Source organism: Chiloscyllium punctatum, chromosome 3 (assembly GCF_047496795.1).
Source record: "Chiloscyllium punctatum isolate Juve2018m chromosome 3, sChiPun1.3, whole genome shotgun sequence".
Lineage (NCBI taxonomy): Eukaryota > Metazoa > Chordata > Chondrichthyes > Orectolobiformes > Hemiscylliidae > Chiloscyllium > Chiloscyllium punctatum.
Genome location: NC_092741.1, coordinates 17817416 through 17832841, shown reverse-complemented (window position 1 = coordinate 17832841; position 15426 = coordinate 17817416). Strand labels below are relative to the sequence as shown.

General features: G+C 45.7%; 1 protein-coding gene across 7 annotated transcripts in view; it reads right to left on the bottom strand.

Moving 5' to 3' along the window:
- The window catches only part of disp1 (dispatched homolog 1 (Drosophila)), a 360881-nt gene that overhangs the window by 194466 nt on the left and 150989 nt on the right, over positions 1-15426 (bottom strand). The window lies entirely within an intron of this gene.

Genomic DNA, 15426 nt, shown 5'->3' with positions numbered 1-15426 from the left:
TTCAAATCGGTTGCAGATTTCGATTCATTAATATGTAAATCCCAGAACTTCTTTCAAGTCACAGTCCTGAGAAATCTTAAGGTTTTATTTTTAAAAAAGTGACATCTCAGCTCAGACAACGCATTAAAGGCGTGAGGTTAGAATCTGTCTGTATTCCAACCTTGAGACAGACTGTTCTATTTCTAAAGTAGGAATTTATAAAATGTCATGTGAATTGATGCCTACAGATTGTATGCTTTTTGAACAAAATAAAATGTATCGACAAATATAAATCTGCAAATGCAAATTCACCCTAAAGACTTATGATAATGTGGGTGCGAGCAAGAGAGACAGAGAGAGAAAGGGAGAGAGTATGTATTTGGGGGGGGAAGAGAGGGATAGAGTGTGTGAGCGTGTGTGTGTGTGCATGTGAGGTTGGGGGTTTGTGTGTGTGTGTGTGCCCGCGCCCACGCCCGAGTGTGATGGAGTATATGCCTGTGAGAAGGTGTGCACATGAGTATGAGTGTGGGGGTGTGTGAGTCTGACAGACTGAGTGTATGAGAGCAGGTCTGCATGAGTGTGTAACAGTAGGTGTTGTGTGTGTGTATGTGTGTGAGAGTGTATAGTGTAGTGGGGTTACCTGTAGTGTGACATGAACCAACGCAATCCTCACGGGTACCGAACTTGGCTATCAGCATCTGCTCAGCCACTTTACGTTATTGCCTGTCCCGAAGTCTGCCTTGGAGGATGGCCACCCGAAAATCTGAGGCCGAATGTCCTTGACCGCTGAAGTGTTCCCCAACTGGGAGGGAGCGTCCCTGTCTGTTGCAGGGTGTCCATTCACGTGTTGTCATAGCAGCTGCTTGGTCTCCCCAATGTACCATGCCTCAGGACATTCTTGCCTGCAGTGTACGAAATAGACAACATTGGACGAGTCATATGAGTACCTGCTGTGTACATAGCGGCTGGTGTCCCCACGTGTAATGGTGGTATCCATGTCAATACTCTGACACATCTTGCCGTGACAGGGTTGTACGGTGTCGTGGCTGATGTTGTACCCCTTGTCTGTCTCCTGAGTAGAGCATTATGGTTTCTCGCTGTGACACATCGGAATTGGCGATCAATGAGTTAAGCATAGTATCCTATTCTTATGAAGGTGTCCTTTAGCACCTTCAGGTGTCCATCCTGTTCCTCCTCATCTGAACAGATCCTGTGTATGCGTAGGGCTTGTCCATTGGGGATGGCTGTTTTAATATGTTTCGGGAGGAAGTTCAAGAAGTGAGGTTATCCATGGGTCTGGTTATCCTTGGGCCTGTGGTATATGAGCCATGAGAAGCTTCTCTGCACTGCCTCCAAACGCCAGCATATCTTTCCTGAGGAAAGTGAGCCAAAACTATTCAGAGTATTTCATCTGTGGACTGACTAGTGCCTTGTATAGTTTTAGCAAGAGCTCCCTATTTTTACACTACACTCCTTTCGAAATAAGGGTCAACATTCCATTGGCACCCCCTATTACTCACTGACTTGGATGCTAGCTTCTTTGTGATTTATGCAGGACTCCCGAATCCCTCGGTGCTGTAGCTTTATGCAGTCTTTCCCCATTCAAGTAATATTCAGGTCCTCTATTCATCATGCTGAGTGCATAACCTCATGTTTTTCCACACTATATTTCATCTGCCAACTTTCTGCCCATTTGCTTAATTTGTCTGCATCTCTTTCTGGACTGCTGTATTCCTCACCAAGTGCACCATGAGGGCCATAGATAAGTTGAACAGCAAAGGTATTTTCCCTGGAGTAGGGGAGTTCAAATGTAGAGGACATTTTTTAAGATGAGAGGAGAAAGATTTAAAAAGGAATGATGGGGCAACTTTTTCACACAGAGACTGGTTCAGATGCAGAATGAACTGTCAGAGGAAGTAGTAGGTACTGGTGCAATTCCAACATTTAAAAGACATGTGAACAGACACCTGCAAATGGAAAAGATCTAGAGGGATATGGGCCAAGCACAGGCAAATGGGACTAGTTTAGTTTGGGAAACATGGTCAGCATGGACGAGTTGGACTGAAGGATCTGTGTCCATGCTGTATGACTCAATGAGTCTGAACGAGGCAGGATTTTTTTTAGCTTCTGGCAGTTTTGGAAATGGAGTCCAACAGCTACAAAGCTTTGCACCTTTGAGTTCCATGGCTTCATTCATGCCACAGGTTGTTTGCTCATAAGTCAGATGGGGGTTGAGAAGACTACCTACGGATCCAAGCAGTGGGTAGCCCATTGTCCCACTTAAAGGCCTGTTTAGATCGGTCAGCAATTTGCTGATTTGATCCTGCAGCCTTTCTCTGCCTACAACACAGGGACTACAGCAATTCAACAAAGCAGCTCATCACCACCTTCTCAAGAGCAAACAGGAACAGGTAATAAATACTGACCCAGCCAGTAATGCTGTCATCCCACAAGTGAATTAAAAAAAAAGGATGAATTACACTTCTATACTGGTTGAGAACTTTAATAAAAACATCTTCACCAGCCCAATATTGTTCAGTTCTACAGACCAGATATGGTAGGCATAAAAACTGCACAATTCACCCGCACATATCAGAACTAGAGAAATTAACAAGGGTACTTAGTCAAAGTTACCATCAACCCTGTTGTGCTGGGTAAAGCTGTTTCTGCCATGATGTACCAACCAGGTAGGGAAAGGAGGATTCAAACAACCAAAAGAAAATTCCTTTCAATCCTTGTGTAAGGTTAGTTAATCCAAGAATGAGAAACTCTTGAGAATAAGATTATAAATTAGTTGACAATTTGTAAAACAAATCTGGAACAACATCATTTTATGTTCTGTTGAATGGTCACTCAGGCTTAACCACATGTTGCAAGGACCCTGCTCTTTTCGAAAGCCAAGAGGGTGGCTTTAGAACATTGAACATAAAACAATACAGTGCAGAATACGCCCTTCGGCCCTCGATGTTGCGCCAACCTGTGAACTAATCTAAGTCCATCCCCCTACACTATCCCATCATCATCCATGTGCTTATCCAAGGATTGTTTAAATCTCCCTAATGCTGCTGAGTTAACAACACTGGCAGGCAGGGAATTCCACTCCCTTACCACTCTCTGAGTAAAGAACCTGCCTCTGATATCTGTCTTAAATCCATCCCCCTTCAATTTGTAGTTATGCCCCCTCATACAAGCTGATGTCATCATCCTAGGAAAATGACTTTCACTGTCTACCCTACCTAATCCTCTGATTCTCTTGTATGTCTCTTATCTAATCCCCTCTTAGCCTCCTTATCTCCAATGAGAACAGACCCAAGTCTCTCAGCCTTTCCTCATAAGGCCTTCCTTCCAGACTGGGCAACATCCTGGGACATCTCCTCTGCACCTTTTCCAATGCTCCCACATCCTTCCCGAAAAATGGCGACCAGAACTGTACGCAATATTCCAAATGCGGCCGCACTAGCATTTTCTACAATTGCAGCACGATATTGTGACTCCAGAACTACCAAAAAAACCTAACACACCATATGCCTCCTTAACAGCACTATCAACCTGGGTGGCAACTTTCAGGCATCTACGTACATGGACTCCAAGATCCCTCTGCACATCCACACGACCAAGAACCTTTCCACTGACCCAGTACTCTGCCTTCTTGTTATTCTTCCCAAAGTACATCACCTCATATTTAGCTGCATTGAACTCCATTTGCCACATCTCAACCCAATTCTGCAGTTTATTCAAGTCCCCCTACAACCTGTAACATTCTTCCACACTGTCCACTACTTCACTGACTTTAGTGTTTTCTGCAAACTTACTAACCAACCACCCATGCCTGCATTTAAGAGAAAGTGAGGACTGCAGATGCTGGAGGTCAGAGCTGAAAATGTGTTGCTGGAAAAGCGCAGCAGGTCAGGCAGCATCCAAGGGGCAGGAGAATCAACGTTTCGGGCATGAGCCCTTCTTCAGCTCATGCCTGCGTTTAAATCATTTATAAAAATGACAAACAGCAGTGGTCCCAAAACAGATCCTTGTGGCACACCACTAATAACCGCACTCCAGGCTGAATATTTTCCATCAACCACCACTCACTTACAGAAAGCCAGGTTCTAATCCAAACTGCCACATCACCCTCAATCCCATGCCTCTACAATTTTCTCCAACAGCCTACTGTGTGGAACCTTATCAAAGGCTTTACTGAAGTCCATGTACACCACATCAACTGCCCTACCCTCATGCACATGTTTGGTCACCTTCTCAAAAACTCAATGAGGTTTGTGAGACACGGCCTGCTCTTGCAGAAACCATGTTGACTGGGCACAACATTTGCAATCCTCCAGTTCTCTGGTACTAAACCTGTAGACAATGACAACGCAAAGATCAAAGCCAAAGGCTCCAACACCTCCTCCCTAGCTTCCAGAGAATCCTCGGATAATCCCATCCGGTCCAGAGGGCTTGTATACTTTCACTCCTTCTAGAATTGATAACACCTCTTCCTCACTAACCTCGATCCTTTCTAATCTAATATCTCGTATCTCATTCTTCACCTCTACAATATTCTCCTTTTCCTGAGTGAAAACCAATGAGAAATATTCATTTAGCACATCTTCAATCTCCACAGTGTCCACATACAACTTCTCACTTCTGTCCTTGATTGGCCCTATTCCTACCCTAGTCATCCTTTTATTCCTCACATACCTATAGAAAGCTTTAGGGTTCTCCTTCATTCTATTTGCTAAAGACTGCTTGTGTCCTCTCTTTGCTCTTCTTAACTCTCTCTTTAAATCCTTCCTCACTGATCTGTAACTCTCCATCGCCTCATCTGAATCACCTTGTCTCATCAACACATAAGCCTCCTTCTTCTGCTAAACAAGAGAGATACAATTTCTGTAGTAAACCACAGTTCCCTTACCGTATCACCTCCTCCCTGCCTGACAGGGACATACCTATCAAGCACAGGCAATATCTGTTCCTTAAAGCAGCTCCACATTTCCACTGTCCCCATCCCCTGCATTTTGCTACCCCATTCTATGCATCCTAATTCTTGCCTAATCGCATTATAATTCCCCTTTCCCCATCGATAACTCTTGCCCTGTGGCATGTACCTATCCCTTTCAATTGCTAAACATAACTGAACTATGATCACATTCTGCAAAGTGCTCCCCTACCACTAAATCAAACACCTGGCCTGGTTCATTACCAAGCACGAGATCCAGTGTGGTCTCCTGTCTTGTCGGACCTTCTACATACTGTGTCAGGAAACCCTCCTGCACACATTGGACAAAAACTGATCCATCCAACGTATTTGATCATTTGTATCCTGTTGCACAGAACAAGCAAGTAATTAATACACTGCTAAATAATTTCCTGAGTGGGTACTGCAGAAACCACCAGCCTCAAACTTCTTCACTTGAACTGCCCACATGATACAGACTGGGAGCGGGGAGGATGGACGGACAATTAGACAACTCTGTGCTAGCTACAAACGAGCACGAAAAGGAAGCTATAAACAGGCTGTATATTAAGCCCTTCATCTGGAAATGGAGAGAAAAAGAGAAGAAGAAAATGAGATGGAGGAGAAAAAAAGAAAAATGTACCACGAGTATTATGATGGGAAAGCATCATAATGCTGTTCAGTGCAACAGGCCATTCAGCCTATGGTGTTGATGCCAGTTCTGTGAAAGTAATTGACAATCACAAAAAAAAACCCTGTTCTTTCGCCATTGTCTTGTAAAGTTTCCTTTCCAGGTATTTAGCTAAACTCCCTCAGAGTTGTTATTGTATCTGTTTTCAGAACAACGAAATTAAATTCCCAAATGAATACTCCCCAAACACTCAGTCATTTGGTGCTTTGTTTTTTTCTCTCAGGATAAATTGTTGTCACAGATACTATAATGACTACAATGATCCCCAAGGGGGAACAAATTGGATCCCCATTAAGTAGAATGCTCAATTGCAACACTGGTGATGAGTATTTACAAGTAACTGGAGTGAATAACTCATTACAGTGCAGAAAGCAAAAGTGGTTCCAATTCAAATGTAATGATTGCTGAACACCGACTGCAAATGAATTGCAACATCATGTAAACGTCTTTAAGGCCAGGAAACTTCATTGAGCAGCTGGGGTCAAAGCCAGCTATCTTCTTCCACAAGTGGAGCCCTCAAAGGAAGGAGCAAATTCCCCTGAATTCTTCCTTCTGCCTTCAATCCGTCAGCAATTGCCTGGTGTCCAGCTGTGTCTTCGCATCATGTTGCAGCTTTCAGCTATTTCCACCGAGCAGCTCATCTATACTAAAGATGGATTTTACTCCAATTCAGGATCCATATATCATAAGACCATAAGACATAGGAGTGGAAGTAAGGCCATTCGGCCCATCGAGTCCACTCCGCCATTCAATCATGGCTGATGCGCATTTCAGCTCCACTTGCCAGCGTTCTCCCCGTAGCCCTTAATTCCTCTAGACAACAAGAACCTATCAATCTCGGCCTTGAAGACATTTAGCGTCCCGGCTTCCACTGCACTCCGTGGCAATGAATTCCACAGGCCCACCACTCTCTGGCTGAAGAAATGTCTCCGCATTTCCGTTCTGAAATGACCCCCTCTAATTCTAAGGCTGTGTCCACGGGTCCTAGTCTCCTCGCCTAACAGAAACAATTTTCTAGCATCCACCTTTTCAAAGCCATGTATTATTTTGTACGTCTCTATTAGATCTCCCCTTAATCTTCTAAACTCCCCAGGTTACAATTCAGCAATTGTTTTAAGTGGATGAAAATTAAAGAATGATTCACTTTAAACAATACAAGGTTTTATTCACTCTAAGGAAGTGAGGACTGCGGATGCTGGAGATCAGAGCTTAAAATTGTGTTGCTGGAAAAGCGCAGCAGGTCAGGCAGCATCAAAGGGACAGGAGAATCGACGTTTCGGGCATAAGCCCTTCTTCAGGAATGAGGAGGGTGTGCCAAGCAGGCTAAGATAAAAGGTAGGGAGGAGGGACTTGGGGGAGGGGCGTTGGGAATGCGATAGGTGGAAGGAGGTTAAGGTGAGGGTGATAGGCCGGAGAGGGGGTGGGGGCGGAGAGGTTGGGAAGAAGATTGCAGGTCAAGAAGGCGGTGCTGAGTCTGAGGGTTGGGACAGAGATAAGGTGGGGGGAGGGGAAATGAGAAAGCTGGAAAAGTCTGCATTCATCCCTTGTGGTTGGAGGGTTCCTAGGTGGAAGATGAGGCGCTCTTCCTCCAGGCGTCGTGTTGCCATGGTCTGGCGATGGAGGAGGCCAAGGACCTGCATGTCATTGGCGGAGTGGGAGGGGGGGTTCAAGTGTTCAGCCACGGGGTGGTTGGGTTGGTTGGTGCAGGTGTCCCAGAGGTGTTCTCTGAAATGTTCAGCAAGTAGGCGGCCTGTCTCCGCAATGTAGAGGAGGCCACATCGAGTGCAGCGGATGCAGTAAATGATGTGTGTGTGGAGGTGCAGGTGAATTTCTGACGGATATGGAAGGATCCCTTGGGGCCTTGGAGGGAAGTGAAGGGGAAGGTGCCGGGAGTGGAGGTTGGGTTGGTAGGGTGGGGGGGGTGGATCTGATGAGGGAGTCACGGAGGGAGTGGTCTCTCCTGAATGCTGATAGGGGAGGGGAGGAAAATGTATCCTTGGTGGTGGGGTTGTTTGGAGGTGGCGGAAATGACGAAGGATGATACGATGTATCTGGAGGTTGGTGGGGTGGTAGGTGAGGACCAGTGGGGTTCTGTCCTGGTGGCGATTGGAGGGGCGGGGTTCAAGAGCGGAGGAGCGGGAAGTGGCGGAGATGCGGTGGAGAGCATCGTCAACCACATCTGAGGGGAAATTGTGGTCTTTGAAGAAGCAGGCCATCTGGGTTGTCTGGTATTGGAATCGGTCCTCCTGGGAGCAGATGCGGCAAAGGCGAAGGAATTGGGAATATAGGATGGTGTTTTTACAGGGGGCAGGGTGGGAGGAGGTGTAATCTAGGTAGCTGTGGGAGTCAGTCGGTTTATAGTAAACGTCCGTGTTGAGTCGGTCATCCGAGATAGAAATGGACAGGACCGTGTCAAGGTATGCAGAGATGAGTTCGGTGGGGCAGGAGCAGGCTGAGACAATGGGTCGGGCAGGGCAGTCAGGTTTGTGGATTTTGGGCAGGAGGTAGAAACGGGCGGTGCAGGGTTGTGGGACTATGAGGTTGGAGGCGGTGGATGGGAGATCCCCTGAGTTGATGAGGTTATGGATACCTCATACCTTGACACGGTCCTGTCCCCCTTAGTCCAAGAACTCCCCAGCTACGTTCAGGACACCACCCACGCCCTCCACCTCCTCCATGATTTTCGCTTCCCTGGCCCCCAACGCCTTATCTTCACCATGGACATCCAATCCCTGTACACCTCCATCCCCCATCACGAAGGCCTCCAAGCCCGCTGCTTCTTCTATTCCCGCCAACCCAACCAGTATCCTTCCACTGACACCCTCCTTCGACTGACTGAACTGGTCCTCACCCTTAACAACTTCTCTTTCCAATCTTCCCACTTCCTCCAAACCAAAGGAGTAGCCAGGGGCACCCGCATGGGCCCCAGCTATGCCTGCCTCTTCGCAGGATATGTGGAACAGTCCATCTTCTGCAGCTACACTGGCACCAACCCCCCACCTTTTCCTCCACTACAATGATGACTGTATCAGCGCTGCCTCGTGCTCCCACGAGGAGGTTGAACAGTTCATCCACTTTACTAACACCTTCCACCCCGACCTCAAATTTACCTGGACCATCTCTGACTCCTCCCCCCCCTTCCTAGACCTCTCCATTTCTATCTCGGACAACCGACTCAACACGGACGTTTACTATAAACCGACTGACTCCCACAGCTACCTAGATTACACCTCCTCCCACCCTGCCCCCTGTAAAAACGCTATCCCATATTCCCAATTCCTTTGCCTTCACCGCATATGCTCCCAGGAGGACCAATTCCAATACCAAACAACCAATTCCAATACCAGATGGCCTCCTTCTTCAAAGACCGCAATTTCCCCTCAGACGTGGTTGACGATGCTCTCCACCACATCTCCGCCACTTCCCACTCCTCCACCCTTAAACCCCACCCTTCCAATCGCCACCAGGACAGAACCCCACTGGTCCTCACCTACCACCCCACCAACCTCCAGATACATCGGATCATCCTTCGTCATTTCCGCCACCTCCAAACAGTCCCCATCACCAGGGATATATTTCCTTCCCCACCCCTATCAGCGTTCCGGAAAGACCACTCCCTCCGTGACTCCCTCATCAGGTCCACACCCCCCACCAACCCAACCTCCATTCCCGGCACCTTCCCCTGCAACCGCAAGAAATGCAAAATTGCGTCCACACCTCCCCCCTTACTTCCCTCCAAGGCCCCAAGGGATCCTTCCATATCCGTCAGAAATTCACCTGCACCTCCACACACATCATTTACTGCATCCGCTGCACTCGATGTGGCCTCCTCTACATTGCGGAGACAGGCGCCTACTTGCGGAACGTTTCAGAGAACACCTCTGGGACACTCGGACCAACCAACCCAACCGCCCTGTGGCTGTACACTTTAACTCCCCCTCCCACTGCGCCACGAAAATGCAGGTCCTTGGCCTCCTCCATCGCCAGACCATGGCATCACGACGCCTGGAGGAAGAGCGCCTCATCATCCTCCTTGGAACCCTCCAACCACAAGGGATGAATGCAGATTTCTCCAGCTTTCTCATTTCCCCTCCCCCCGCCTTATCTCAGTCCCAACCCTCAGACTCAGCACCACCTTCTTGACCTGCAATCTTCTTCCCATCCTCTCCGCCCCCCCACCCCCTCTCCGGCCTATCACCCTCACCTTAACCTCCTTCCACCTATCGTATTCCCAACGCCCCTCCCCCAAGTCCCTCCTCCCTACCTTTTATCTTAGCCTGCTTGGCACACCCTCCTCATTCCTGAAGAAGGGCTCATGCCCGAAACGTCGATTCTCCTGCTCCTTTGATGCTGCCTGACCTGCTGCGCTTTTCCAGCAACACATTTTTAAGCTTTATTCACTGTAAGGAAACATTTATACTTAGACATAGCTAATCCATTCGCTTTAGACTATTTAACAATTTATTAACACTTGCTGCTCCAGAAACCTGTAAATATATTCAGGAGTTTAGCATTCAGAAAGAAGAGAAAAGGAGGTGATTGACCAAATGTCAGAGAGATGTAATTGATTAATTATGACACAGGAGAAGGCCATTTGGCCAATCTAGAGGTCTGCTCTAGAGTCATACAGATGTACAGCATGGAAACAGACCCTTCGCTCCAACCCATCCATGCCAACCAGATATCCCAACCCAATCTAGTCCCACCTGCTAGCACCTGGCCCATATCCCTCCAAACCCTTCCTATTCATATACCCACCCAGATGCCTTTTAAATGTTGTAATTGTACTCCACCACTTCCTCTGGCAGTTCATTCCATAGACGCACCACACTCTGCGTGAAAATGTTGCCAATTAGGTCTCATTTATATCTTTCCCCTCTCACACTAAACCTATGCCTTCAATTCTGGACTCCACCACCCCAGGAAAATGACCTTGCCTATTTATGCTATCCATGCCCCTCATGATTTTATAAACCCATATAAGGTCATCCCTGAGCCTCCGACGCTCCAGGGAAAACAACCCCAGCCTATTCAACCGCTCCCTATAGCTCAAATCCTCCAACCCTGGCAACATCCTTGTAAATAGTAATAAGCAATTTTCTCTTGCACTGAGAGAAGAGGAGGGATTGGTGGAAAGTTGAAAGTAAGCGACACAACTGTTGGTGAGATGACACGATTGAACGAGTAGGACATACAGAGACCAGCAGGGTTAGTAGTGTGGGGGCTTTTGGGGCAGGAGGGAGACAACAGGAAATATTCCATTCCCCGTGATGGGAGATGTGCTCAATAGTTGGGATAGAATCAGTCCTGGCAGAATGGAGGAAGTCACTGAATGACTTCTTTCAGTGCTGGGCTTCCCTCCAGACGGCTGAGGTAACCTCAGACCAAATCACAGCCTGATGTTGTTACCTCTACTACTGATCATTGGAACTCTGTCTCCGCATTACCCCATCCACCAGGATCTCCATGTGCCTGTCTGTAAAGACGGGCACTCATTTCCCCTTTCCTAGCAAGTCTAGGTAAACCACAGGATGGCTCCACGCTAATAGTGCTTGTCTGGGTGCACAGCAGCCTTTTAAAAGATTGAACTAACACCAGAAATGACAATTTATCCTGGGACATCCTCCAGTGTGGAGCTTTTCTGGCTATCGTGAGTAGTAATATCAAGCTGGCATCAGGTGAGAGGGTGCGTAGAGAGGAAGTTTGGGATAAGAAAGCTCATTAGCCCTCGCCGAAAGAAAACTCTCCATGAAACTCGGTGAAAATTATACTTAGCCAAAAGTATCGAACGATTCAGACTTCAAATTCTAAAATGGCCGGAACCATATATATCTTTAACAATTTAACAGTTTCTTTCACAAAGAAGCATGTCAATCAGCGATGGAAGGCCTGTGACATCAGCAGTGTAGTTTAGCAGACTCAAAAACAGTCAGAGCATAAGGAAAAAAAGTCCTGAATGGCTTGGAACTAGTAAGAGAAAAATTCCAGCAACAGAAGGTTTTAAGTTGTCAGCAAGGAAGACAGCCGGCAAGATTGCTGAAGGTATGAGTTTAAAGAACATATGTTAAGGAATAAGTGAACTGTGTCAGCAATGTATTTGACGGTCTTATGAAAGAGACATTGATTAAAAGGAGACAGCATCAAATGAATGCAGAAGTTTTCTGGAAAGAAGCCAAGCACAGCAAGACTCACTGAATAAGGTACTCAAAAGTGGACCTTTCACTGAAGTTTGAGCATCTGTAAAGTTGTAGTTAAGGTCAAAGGGTTGAATATCCGTATCTGATATTTTTAACAAGATAATTTCAAATAGTTCCAACATAAATCAAAATAATTTGTGTCTTTTTCCCTTTTTGGGTAATAAACATTGATATTCTTTTGTTACAAATACCATTAGAAACCTCTTGTGAATGCGTTCATGACTGACCACCATGGTAAATAAACAGCAAAAAGGAAATCATCCTGGAATCTGACTTGTCCAATATTACTATCATCTGGGACTATAACAGCTACATTTTTCCCTGTGTTACAACACACAGGCCATTTATATCTCAATAAAAGCAGGGAGCTTTGCAAACATGTCTGACTGCCTACCATCCTCCAGTATGGGAAAAAAAATCAAAACTAATTGAAGCTGAAGGTGTCCAAGTGGGGAAGCTCCCGAAATAACTACTCTGGCTAGAAATCCCTGATGTGGAAAATATCCATTCTATTGCTATGGATATGCTGTCGACCACCAGGTTAGTACAAGGACAGTTAGTACTACAAAAGTTAAGAAGAACATCTGAGAACAGGAATGTTATATTAATGAGAAATGTCCATCAACTCAATGTAAATTGGGAAAATCCAAGTATTAAGAGACAAAGTTGGTGGTGAATGTGATGCATGATTATTTCAGGACTTAAACATGTAATAGAATCTATAAGAAGTAATACTCACCCTGACTTAGGAATTCATAAGTGGCCCAGACATTGTATTGAAGGTACACAATGTCATAAATCATGGTTCTCCTGGGGGTCAGGGACCACAGAATGTTTGTCATGAAATAGGTTCAAATTCAACCTAGGAGCAAGTTTTTTTTTTTAAGAGTCATAAAGATATACAGTACAGAAACGGATCCTCTAGTCCAATTAGTCCATGCTGACCAGATTAGAAATGGAAAATGGCAATATTCAAAGCAAGATTTAAAAAATAAGATCAGTAGCTCTAACATCAAGCCTGACAATAAATGGATTAATAAAAACATGTAGGAAACATGTAGGGCGGCACGGTGGCACAGTGGTTAGCACTGCTGCCTCACAGCGCCAGAGACCCGGGTTCAACTCCCGCCTCAGGCGACTGACTGTGTGGAGTTTGCACATTCTCCCCGTGTCTGCGTGGGTTTCCTCCGGGTGCTCCGGTTTCCTCCCACAGTCCAAAAACATGCAGGTCAGGTGAATTGGCCATCCTAAATTGTCCGTAGTGTAGGTAAGGGGTAGACGTAGGGGTATGGGTGGGTTGCGCTTCGGCGGGGCGGTGTGGACTTGTTGGGCCGAAGGGCCTGTTTCCACACTGTAGGTAATCTAATCTAATCTAAAGAGCAAAACATTATCTCAACAATCTCATCAGGAGAAAAAAGTTCACTGGATCAAATACAAGATCACATAAAGTAAGTTATGAAAGGTTATCAAAGGACAAAGAAGACCTAGAAAACAAAGCAAAGTGTGACAATGGCAGCAATTTGTATTTATAAAGTGCCATTAGCACTCTGTTTTAAGGAGTTTCTCACAAGCGTTACTGGGCAATCATTTTGACACTCAGTCACAAAAAGAGATATTAGGATAGATGACCAAAGTTTAGACAAAATAGGTAGGTTTTTATTTATTTATTAATATGCATAATATATTTATGTGAAGAGAATTATCAGGGAAAAATGAGAACATTCAAAATTTTAAAATGGGGAAATCAAGATGGGGAAGATAATAAAAATTCCGATTGATTTCTTCCTTCAAGCATTCACAAAAGAAAACATAATACACTCTCTTCAAAGATAAAGTACTGAGGTAATATTCAGGACTTCAATACAAATAAGATGGAAGTCTCAGACAAACAAATATTGGCTTAAAGCAACTAAAAGCAGATGGCATTTATCCCAGAGATTCATGAGGCACTGACAGCAATTAAACACAGGAAACAACAACCTAAATTACCCTCAAATCTATGTAAAATAATGGAGTTTATTAAGAGTGAATGTGCTGATTATCCATAGCCACCTAGTACACAGCACACACCATAGTTTCAGATAGGGAAGATCCCAGCCAGCAAAGTTACTTGATTTCTTCCACAAAATAACAATTCAAACTTCTGTAGAAAGTCCAACCACATTGTAATTTCAGATTTTAAAAATGAACCTGACAAGTTTCCCTGAAAAGATGAAAAATTAGAAACTTGGATATGGATAAGAAATGGCTGACGGATCGAAAAAGGTACACTTTGTTGGAAGGGCATTGGAGTAGAAGAAAATTTGAGTGGGGCACTCCAGAGATTGCTGGTTCTGATTGCCATCAACATGTTCACAATTCGTACAAGTTGATGAAATTTGAAATGTTTACTTCGCCAGAGGAATAAAAGGAGGCAGGCCAAAAAATTACACAGCCAGCAAAATGCAAGGACAAGAGACTAAATTGAATGCAGACAAGTATAAAGGCAACATTGCAAATAAGGGAGAAACATTGTGGATGCAGATGCTTCAAGAATAATGTCAAAATTCCTAGCAATGATACTGAAAGAGACTTTGGAATCTTAAGCATGTTCAACAAATTCAGCATGTTAAACTAACTAGCTGAAACTGTAGTGTGCAAATCAGAGAAAGCCAGGACAATATTGCACAGAACACTGATTTCACCTCACCTTGAGTTCTGTGCTCATCTCTCGCTACAGCAAAACCAAGAGATTTTGGAACACTGAGGCAATGGATTTTAGTATCAGAAGTGTGAATTATGAAGAAAGATTGGCAACAGAAAGGCTTTTCATTTTGCAAACAGAGCAAGGGCTGATCGCAGAATTTGTTTCCTCTTTTTGAGTTCTCCATGTAAAAGCTTGTTCATAGATTCTGGATTAGTGGTGCTGGAAGAGCACAGCAGTTCAGGCAGCATCCAACGAGCAGCGAAATCGACGTTTCGGGCAAAAGCCCTTCATCAGGAATAAAGGCAGTGAGCCTGAAGCGTGGAGAGATAAGCGAGAGGAGGGTGGGGGTGGGGAGAAAGTAGCATAGAGTACAATGGGTGAGTGAGGGGAGTTGAAATGTTGGGCCACAGGGTGGTGTGGTTGATTGGTGCGGGTGTCCCGGAGATGTTCCCTAAAGAGCTCTGCTAGGAGGTGCCCAGTCTCCCCAATGTAGAGGAGACCACATCGGGAGCAACGGATACAATAAATGATATTGGTGGATGTGCAAGTAAAACTTTGAGGGATGTGGAAGGCTCCTTTAGGGCCTTGGATAGAGGAGAGGGAGGAGGTGTGGGCGCAGGTTTTACAGTTCCTGCGGTGGCAGGGGAAAGTGCCAGGATGGGAGGGTGGGTTGTAGGGGGCGTGAACCTGACCAGGTAGTTACGGAGGGAAAGGTCTTTGCGGAAGGTGGAAAGGGGTGGGGAGGGAAATATATCCCTGGTAGTGGGGTCTGTTTGGTGGTGGCGGAAATGTCGGCGGATGATTTGGTTTATGTGAAGGTTGGTACGGTGGAAGGTGAGCACCAGGGGCGTTCTGTCCTTGTTACGGTTGGAGGGGTGGGGTCTGAGGGCGGAGGTGTGGGATGTGGACGAGATGCGTTGGAGGG